Source organism: Alligator mississippiensis, chromosome 2 (genome assembly GCF_030867095.1).
Source record: "Alligator mississippiensis isolate rAllMis1 chromosome 2, rAllMis1, whole genome shotgun sequence".
In the NCBI taxonomy this organism is placed as follows: Eukaryota; Metazoa; Chordata; order Crocodylia; family Alligatoridae; genus Alligator; species Alligator mississippiensis.
Window position 1 is genome coordinate 39,310,622 of NC_081825.1, and position 9,065 is coordinate 39,319,686.

Below are 9,065 nucleotides of genomic sequence, written 5' to 3' on the forward strand. Positions count from 1 at the left end.
TTTCAGTGATTCCCTCAATTTTTTTTTTTTCGTAATAGCCTTAATGCTGACAAAATGCTTCATGCTGTGCAATACCCAGGCATGACAGCAGCCCTGCCCCAAGCCGTCTAAATGACTGACAGACAAAAGATAATGTACACTAGGATACTTGGCAGTGGGAAAATAACCTAGGGGATTATCATTTTACACTTCAGCCTTATTTCAGTTTCATAGCCAGTGGGGCACAGCAGAAGAAGTGAATTTACAGTAAGAGAAGGAGTGAAAAAGCAATGGTGGGAGAACTCAGTGCCCAAGGACTGGCTGTGTGGGGAATTGCATGGAGAAAGTGGAGGACAAAGAAAACAAATGGGACACCACTTGTGGAGCAGAGCTCCACTCAGGAATATGATGGGAGAAAAGGTCTGAACTAAAAGTTCAGGCAGACACTCTATGACCTCTAAGGTGAGAAAAAGCCACTCTCTTACTGATGTTACGGATCTGCTAGATGTTTTAGCCACACAAGTAACAGCATCCTCACCCTTAGAAGTAAGACTAGGGTAGGGGTCAGCAACGTTGTTGGACAGAGTGCCAAAAACACCCACAACCTCAATTTGTAAGATGTTGGCGTACCAGGGGCAGACAGTGGAGGAGCCACAAAGGGGCCTGGCCCTTGTTGTGGCAGTACAGCCCTGGCTCCTTCCCCGCTGTCCTCCCTGAGGTGCATGTGCCAAGCAAAATGCCTTCACATGCCACCCTCTGGCACCTGTGCCAAGGGTTGCCTACCCCTGGGCTGGAGGCTTAAAGGACAATACAACACCATGAAGACCAGTCCCACACATGCAGGCACAGCAGAATGTGGTCAATAAAGTTGAAACACTTCAAAGAACAGGAGTTTCTTTGTAATGGTTGACACTTTACTACTGTACTTTGCCCCTTTTCCAGTCTCTGGAGCACTTTAGCTGCCAACATTCATTATTTTTCTCTCCTAAACCAGTAGTGTGGTCTCAATCCAAGAGCAATGCTGTCTAGATAGTTTCAAATGGAGGCTAATTAATGTAGCTTACTTGCATGCCCCAAGGTGCTTGAAGAGTTAATACAACAGATCTCACTGAATCTAGGAATGGTGCTGTCTGTCATTCTGGGGTTATTACTAAAGAAAGTACTTTCCTCTGATGCTACCACATGTACCTCTCTGTGCCCCTGCCCATATCCTCACCATGAAGGGAAAAATGGAAGATTCCCCTTCTCACCTGCTCTTTGCCAGCAATAGGAACTGGTTTTGTATGGCATGTAATATGAATCTTGGTATTCTAGGATGCTATACATATGTCTGAAGATTATGCCTGATTAAACAGAGAAGATCAAACAGCTTACTGTTGAATGTAACACTATTACCTGGTCATTGTTACTGACAACTGCTTCTTTACCACTGAAGTAGTAGAGGACAAAACTTGAAATTTAACCCATTTTGAATTTCAGGTGTTTGAATTCAAATCCTGAATTGTAATCTTGATGTAGAAATTTAGGGCTAGTGAGCACTCAAAATTGAAAGAGGTCGATTTTTTTATGTTTAGGGTTAGAGCTCTGCAGATAACAGATTTCTTGGCTTGCTGGCAATTCTAAAATATCCTGAAAAATCAGCTTGTCTTGGCAAGACAGGAAATGTTTTCAAAACATAAATTGAACCAGCAAGTTTAAAAGGCACATTTTGTTCAAATAGAATATTTTGTTTGACATAAAATTAAACAGTTTATTTTGGATTTGGGTATTGATAAGGAGTATCTTTTAATTTCTTGAAATAAAATTGAGTAACATTTCTAAATCAAAACTAATTCCAAATAGCAAAACTGAAATACTTGTTTTGAAAATATCAGAATGAAGTCTTTTGAATTTTCAGACATGTTTAGAAAAGTGTCAGTTAAAAAAGTTTTTTTTACTTGGCTGTAGCTACAAAAGGCTTGAATCTCATTACATTTCTACTACTGAGTAACAAAAATCTTTCAAAGTCAACTAGCCATGTGGATTTCCTTCTTGGTTTGTTGAAATCTCATGCAAAGAGTTCATTTTCATTAGTAATAAATAGTAAATTAAATAATATACTTGCACTTAAACTAAACTTAACTACAAGTATACAGTCAATCTGATTAGCTCTTCAACAAAATCTTACACTAAACATCATTCAGATCTGAAGTCTTTTAAATCTTCTAAGCAAAATTTCTCTTAGTCATTTCCACAAAAATCAATAAATTAGTGGATGTTTGAAAAAGCCATTCAGAGACTGGCCCCAATAGAAAGCAAAATTCAAAGCACATATGTGCATGAAGTGACTGACATGTCAGCGCCTCTGTGCTCTGAACAGGTGCAGTATCATTCCTAGCATTTTAATCAGCCACACATCACACCAAATGTACAAGAGCTATATAAAAGGCATCCTGCACTTAATTCAAGAACCACATTTACCTCAAGATATTTCTTTTATTGATAAAGACATTGCCCTTATGATGAAACCCATTACAGAACGTGAACTTTGTTTGATTTCCTGTCAACTGGGTCATGGTTGTTTTACCTTGAGCTCAGCCTTAAAACAAGGAATAATTTCATAAGAAAGGTACAAAAATAAACAGCTATAACACTGATTTACCAAAATAGCAGAAAAGCTGCAATGTTCTTGCGAACCAGAACAAACAGAAAATGTCCCTGTGAAACAAAGTCACTGTGGCTTGCAGTTTCTAAATGATGTTTATTGGGATGATCCTGTTCAAGTCTTTAATTGATAGCACATAGTCTGCCAGTACTGGCAAACCAGGATTGAATACTGCTGCAAGATTTTAAATGTGTACACATTTTATCTTGGCATGCGATATCCAGTCAGTGGGTGATACCCCCTTTTGTACCAGGACTAAATTTCATTGGCAGACTGAAACCTATTCTGCCCCAGAGACTTGGCAATCCAAGGACTCAGTCCTGACACTTTTTCTCATACTGAGCAGTCTCCTACTTTGCAAGTTGCTCCACTTCTATCAGTATAGAGGTTTAAGGACAGCAGGTGCCAGGAGTCTTGGGCAGTTGTAAGGAAGCTGGAACTGACTTCTCTGTCTTGTCCCTCCTGTATTAGCCTATCATTTGCTCAGGTTTTTCTCCTGTCATCCAGCTGCCTCTCTGAACCTGCTTGCTTCACTCATTACTAAGGCACCTGTGCATCAAGTGACTGCAGCCCTCTTCTTCTCCATACTTGCTGGTAATAGATGAGGAAGAACTAGTAGGGTGTGGGGGCCGAGGGGGATCCGGGAAAGGGTCGGCTGGGTTGTGGCCACAAACCCGGCACGTACAGATGGGTACTTTCGACCGCTGGAGTAGAATTAGGCACAAATGCGTACTGGTTCAAACAAGGATGGCTTTACTTACACTGTTGAGATGTATAGCGTAGGAAGAAAGTTAACTTCAAACTTCAGACTTCAGTTACAGTTTAACCGAGGAGCTCTGATTCGACGAGATATCTTTGATACGAGTATGCAGGACACGGGGGTACGTCGGGGTCGGTCGGCGATGGGGAGTCGTCAGCGGTTGATCAGTCTGCCACGTTCACTCCAAGATGGGCGCGGAGTTCTCCAACTTGGGTGGAAACTGCTCCAACCTTTTATACGGCTAGCGAGCCAATTGCTAGTCGCCACGTAGGAATAATTTAGAACTGGCCAATAGTGTTCTCCACCGTGCCAAGAAATTCCCTCGTACAAAATCTCACCGTGCCTTGTGCTAGAAAGTTCCACTGTGCCGAGGCACTCAACCACTAAGCTCTGCTCTGACAGTAGGGGAGCATGGGAAGTGGGCCCTCAATACTGCTCCTCCAGTGGTAGGAAAAATGAATTACAAGGAACAATTCTGCCCCTGTTTTATATGTGATGGGGCTGCTGTATGAGTGACTTCCAGCAGTCTTGTATATGTTCCCATCTGGTACATTATGAGGTAGCTGGGGACATGGTGGGAAGAGAAAGTTTGGGAAAACCATATTCTCTGTAGGGAGGAGATCGTCTCTTTTGTTACATGCTTGTCTAGTGCCCAGCACAATGAAGCCCTGACCACTGGTTGGAGCTTTTAGACACTGTTACAATAAAATAATAAGTAATACTCCAGGGTCAGCCCATGCATGTTATGAATTCAGGCCACACACCTGCCACCAAACCGGAGGAAGAAATTTCATTTAAGTCAGCTGTTCTGAGTCAGAATTTCATTTCCTCCTAACATGACATGGCGTGCGATGGGGGTTTGGGGAGGGAGGGCTGACCTTTACTCAGGTTTTGTCTCAGGCTTAAAAATCTTTTGGGCTCAAGTTCACAAATAATGTATCTGTTTTTAAAATTTTCCAAGCACAAAAAACAATTACATGTACATGTAAAGTTGTTGTTAAAGCTACATATTTGCTTTTTTTTATTGAACATCATATCATTCAAAAGGTTGCTCAATTGGTCCAGTCAAGAAGAAAACAGCTCCACTGAAAGATTTAAATGGAAATGTCATTACTTATAAACAAAAAAACTTGAGTGTTGGATTGAACACTATGGAATTATATAATCCAGTGAGCCTGAAATCAAACATGAAGTGCTCAAAAGATTACCAAAGTTGGAGTTATGATGGATTTAGGCAACGAGCCTACATTAGAAGATTTGCAGAAAACCAGTAAATTGATTCCCAGGAACAAGGCATCCAACAACGATTGTTTGCCTGCTGAAATCTACAAATGTGCCAATGACTCAGTAGTTCAAAAGCTTCATGAATTTTTACCCACTCTGTTGGAGAGAGGAAGCAGTACCACAAGATTTCAAAGATACTCACCTTGTACAGTCATACAAAAACAAAGGGGATAGAAGTGACTGTGACAGCTATAGAGGTATCTCCCTGTTGAACATCATCAGAAAAATTGTCATTCGTATCATGCTCCCTGAGCTGCAGTCTCTAAGTGAAAGAATCCATCCTGAAAGTCAATGTGTTTTTTGCTCATGACGTTCCACCACTGATACGATATTTTTGGTCAAACAACTGCAAGAGAAGTGTAGAGAAAAATAAATACCACTATACAGAGCCTTCATCAATCTGATGAAGGCCTTTGATACGGTCAAAAGACAGGGCCTTTTTACTGTTCTAAAGAAACTGGATTGTCCCTGCAAATTGTTGAACATCATTTGCTCATTACATCAAGGTATAAAGGCAACTGTAGAGTATGAAAACTGATATGTTGTGAGTTCAGCAACAATACTCTGGACACTGTGTTGAACTAACAGTTATCTATTATTACAATTCTCTGGAATCATATCCAGGTGGACCTTAAGAGTTGCCCTCAACAGATGTATGCAGAACTTATACTTGCTCTGCCTCTGACTTGACCCAGTCCTGTCCTGTGCAGGGAGAGGAACCAAGAATGCCTCTGGCTTCTCATGGCAGAAAAGGTGGAGTCCCAGTGCTGCAAAACTGCCACAAAACAAACTGAACCCTGCAGTGCTGAACAAGAGGGCTTTGGCCTTATGGGGACAGTACAAGGAAAACACAATAAGACACAACACCCCTTCCCCCTAGACAGAATAGTCAGCCAACCATTTGGGAGGACTCCACTTCCGCTGTGGTCTTCCCATAGAACTGGACTCAGAGAGGGGTTCAGCGGAGGCTGACAGGGCTGTCATATCTGGAGACTCAACAGCGATATTACCTTCCGACGGTGATGGAAAAGGGTGGTGGAAACAGGTAGGCATTTCCCCAGTGAATCCATGTCTGTTAGTGGTGGATTGGTGCTTGGAGGTTGCTCAGGTGTAGGGTTATCAATAGAAGAACGCCCATACAGCTGGTCCACATGACGTCTGCAAACTTGTTCATTGTCAGTCTGGACTGTATATGATATGGGTCCTGTGGCGCTTACAATTTTAGATTGAACCCGCTGTGGGCCTGTCCTGTAGTTCCGAGCAAACACAGTCTCCTGAGGAACAAAAAGACGTAAGGTACCAGATTGGCAATGCAGAGTCCAACTCCTTTTCTTTCTGAAACTTCATGTCTCTCACAAGGTCTGGGTTAACACGGTCAAGGCATATCTTGAGACGACAACCCATAAGAAGCTCTGATGGGCTGGACCCTGTTGTAGGGCAAGGAATTACATGTTGAGCAAACAGAAATCTGGCCAGTCTGGTAGGTCAGTGCCCTACAACAATCCTTTTCAGCGCACCTTTCATAGTCTGCACCATTCACTCAGCTTACTCATTGGTTTGTGGCCTGCGAGGTGCAATGGTAACAGTTTGAATGAGGTTGCAGCTGGCAAAATCTTGGAACTCTAATGAGGTGAATGCACTGCCATTATCAGAAACGATAGTGTCAGGCATCCCGTGGGTTGCAAACAGTTGACAGAGAGCTGTTATAGTGGCACTGATGTAAGAATTGAGACAGTAATCACTTCAAGCCATTTTGAGTACGAATCAACAACAATTAAGAAGTTCTTACCTTGAAAAGGGCCAGCAAAATCAATGTAGATGCGTGACAAGGGTTCCTTTGTTATTTTCAAGGAAATACTGGTGCTGTTGTTGGATTATGATGGGTTGCTTGACAAGTACTTCACTCCCTCACAACCCTTTCTATGTCACTGTCCATACCTGGCCACCATACATAACTTCTAACCAGTGATTTCATCCTCACAATGCCTGGGTGTGCTGCGTGCAGTGTTGTCAGTATGATTTGGTGTCCTGCTTCTGGAATGATGGCACGATTTCCCCACAAAAAGCAACCCTTGTGGGCAGACAGCTCATGCTGACATGATGAAAATGGCCTGAATTCCTCAGCCAATTTGTCTGCAGGGGAGCCCCTCCATACCCAGTTGAGGACACGGGCAAGGATAGAGTCTTTTTCAGTGATCCTTGCTATCTGATCATCCTGAAGAGGGGCTTCTGGCATGGATTCCAGCATGAGGACTTCCGCTGGCAGAGGAGTAGTGCAATCAGGTATTTGTAGTGGTAGGCGGCTCAATGCATCAGCATTTGCAATTGTTTTCCCAGGTTTGTACATGAGTATATAGTCATATGCATTTAGCATGATGCTCCAGTGTTGCATACAGGGAGACAAAATAGGAGTTGGTTTGTCTGTAGTAAAAATTCTAAGAAGGGGTTTGTGGTCTATTCGGATTTCGAATTTGTGGCCATAAACATAATTGTGAATTTTTTTAACTCCTGCAATGATTGCCAATGCTTCTTTATCAATCTGTGCATAGTTCCTCTCGGTTGAAGTCATTGTTCTAGAGTAAAAAGCAACAGGTGTGTCTGTGCCATCAAGCAATGTGTGACTGAGGACAGTGCCAACACCAAATGGTGAGGCATTGCAAGTAATGGACAGTGGCTTCTGCTTACCATAGTGAACAAGGACAGAGTCTGATGTCGGCAACTTTTTGAAGCCCTGGAAGGCTTCATTGTGCTGGCAAGTCCACTTCCACTGAGCTCCTTTATCAAGTAAGTGATGAAGGGGCTCTGCTATGGTGGCTTTGTCTTTCAAGAAGATGTGATAAAAATTGAGACGACCTAAGAATTCTTGAAGATCTTGATTGCATTTTGGTATAGGAACATCATGTATTGCTTTTACCTTGTCTTCAAATGGGTGAATGCCAGAATCATCAATTTGATAGCCCAGCAAGTTGATACTGGAAACTCCCAGTTGACATTTTTCTCTTTTTACTCTGACACCTGCTTTATCAAATCTCTGCAAAACTTCTCTGAGTCTCTCAGTGAGTTTCTCTCTAGACGGCCCCATGATCAACACATCATCAAAGTATGGAACAACCCTGGGAATTCCTGCTAGCATTTTTTCCATGAACCACTGGAAAATTCCTGGTGCCACAGAAATTCCAAACTGGAGGCACCTGACACCGAACGCTCCCTGGTGTGTAATTATTGTTTGGCCTCAGCAGCCTTGTCATCCACTATCAATCGCTGATAGGCTTGAGCGAGGTCAAGTTTGGCAAAAACCTTCCCTCCTACAAGAACAGACAGTAACTGCTTAATGGTAGGCACTGGGTGTGGGTCCTGCTTCAGGGCTTTATTAACAGTGTACTTGTAATCCCCACAGATACAAATGCTACCTTTAGGTTTTAAAACAGGAACAATTGGTGTAGCCCAGCTTGTATGTATGATTGGCTCGACGACCCCTTGCGTGATAAGCAGACCTAATTCTGCATCAATTTTTGGCCGCAGTGCCAAAGGTATGCACTCTTTATGAAGAGTCCCAATTTCGACTCTTCATAAAGATAGGGGCTATTGCAGGATCCATTTGGAACATCACAGGTGGACCAGAGTAAGTTCCTAATACATTGGAGAATACCTGGGGAAATTCCCTTGCAAGCCTTTCCAGACTTTCTGTGCAGAGACTGTGTACACCTTGAATACTGATTCCCAATGGTGAGAATCAATTTCTCCCCAGAAGGCTTTTGCGGGAACCCTTGATGACAATGAGGGGTAGACGCTGTCTAACAGATCCATACTGGACATCTACACTGCAGCTACCCAAAGTTTCCATACTCTGTCCATTTTAGTCACTCAGGCGACACTCAGGTTTCAATAACTTGGAGAGAGGATGCCATAACAACTGGCAGAATGTGTTTTCATCTATGAGAGAGACTTCCAAACCTGAGTCTTCTTCCAATTTGCACTTCTTTCCATTTATTACTACAGTTGCAATCATCTCAGAACCTTGAGTTTCAACAACACCAACATTTTGAATCAAATATAGTTTTTGTACCTCACGTTTTGGGGAGGACTCCAATCTGTGAGTGGATTGGGAGTGAATACATTTGCTACAGTCTTTTTGTCTCCTGGAACTGGCCTTTAAGTGGCAAACCCTGTTTATGTGGCCCTTCTTCTTGCAGGCATGACACTCTGCTTTCCTAAACCTTCACTCCCTTTGTCTATGTTGTCAGCCACAACTCAAACATGTCTGTGGATTAATTGGTTTATGTGGTGAAGTTGGTGAGGGTATAATCTGCTGAATTTGCTGGTGATGATCTGGTTCTTGATCTTTTCAGAGTAAGTGGACATTGCTGGAGAACGCCTGGTGAATTTCTCTCACATTAT

The 9,065-nt window shown here is 42.6% G+C and overlaps 1 pseudogene; it reads right to left on the bottom strand.

Moving 5' to 3' along the window:
* Positions 1-6,466: 6,466 nt before the first annotated feature.
* LOC132248237 (uncharacterized protein K02A2.6-like) lies at positions 6,467-8,523 on the bottom strand (annotated as a pseudogene).
* Between the last annotated feature and the right edge of the window lie 542 nt (positions 8,524-9,065).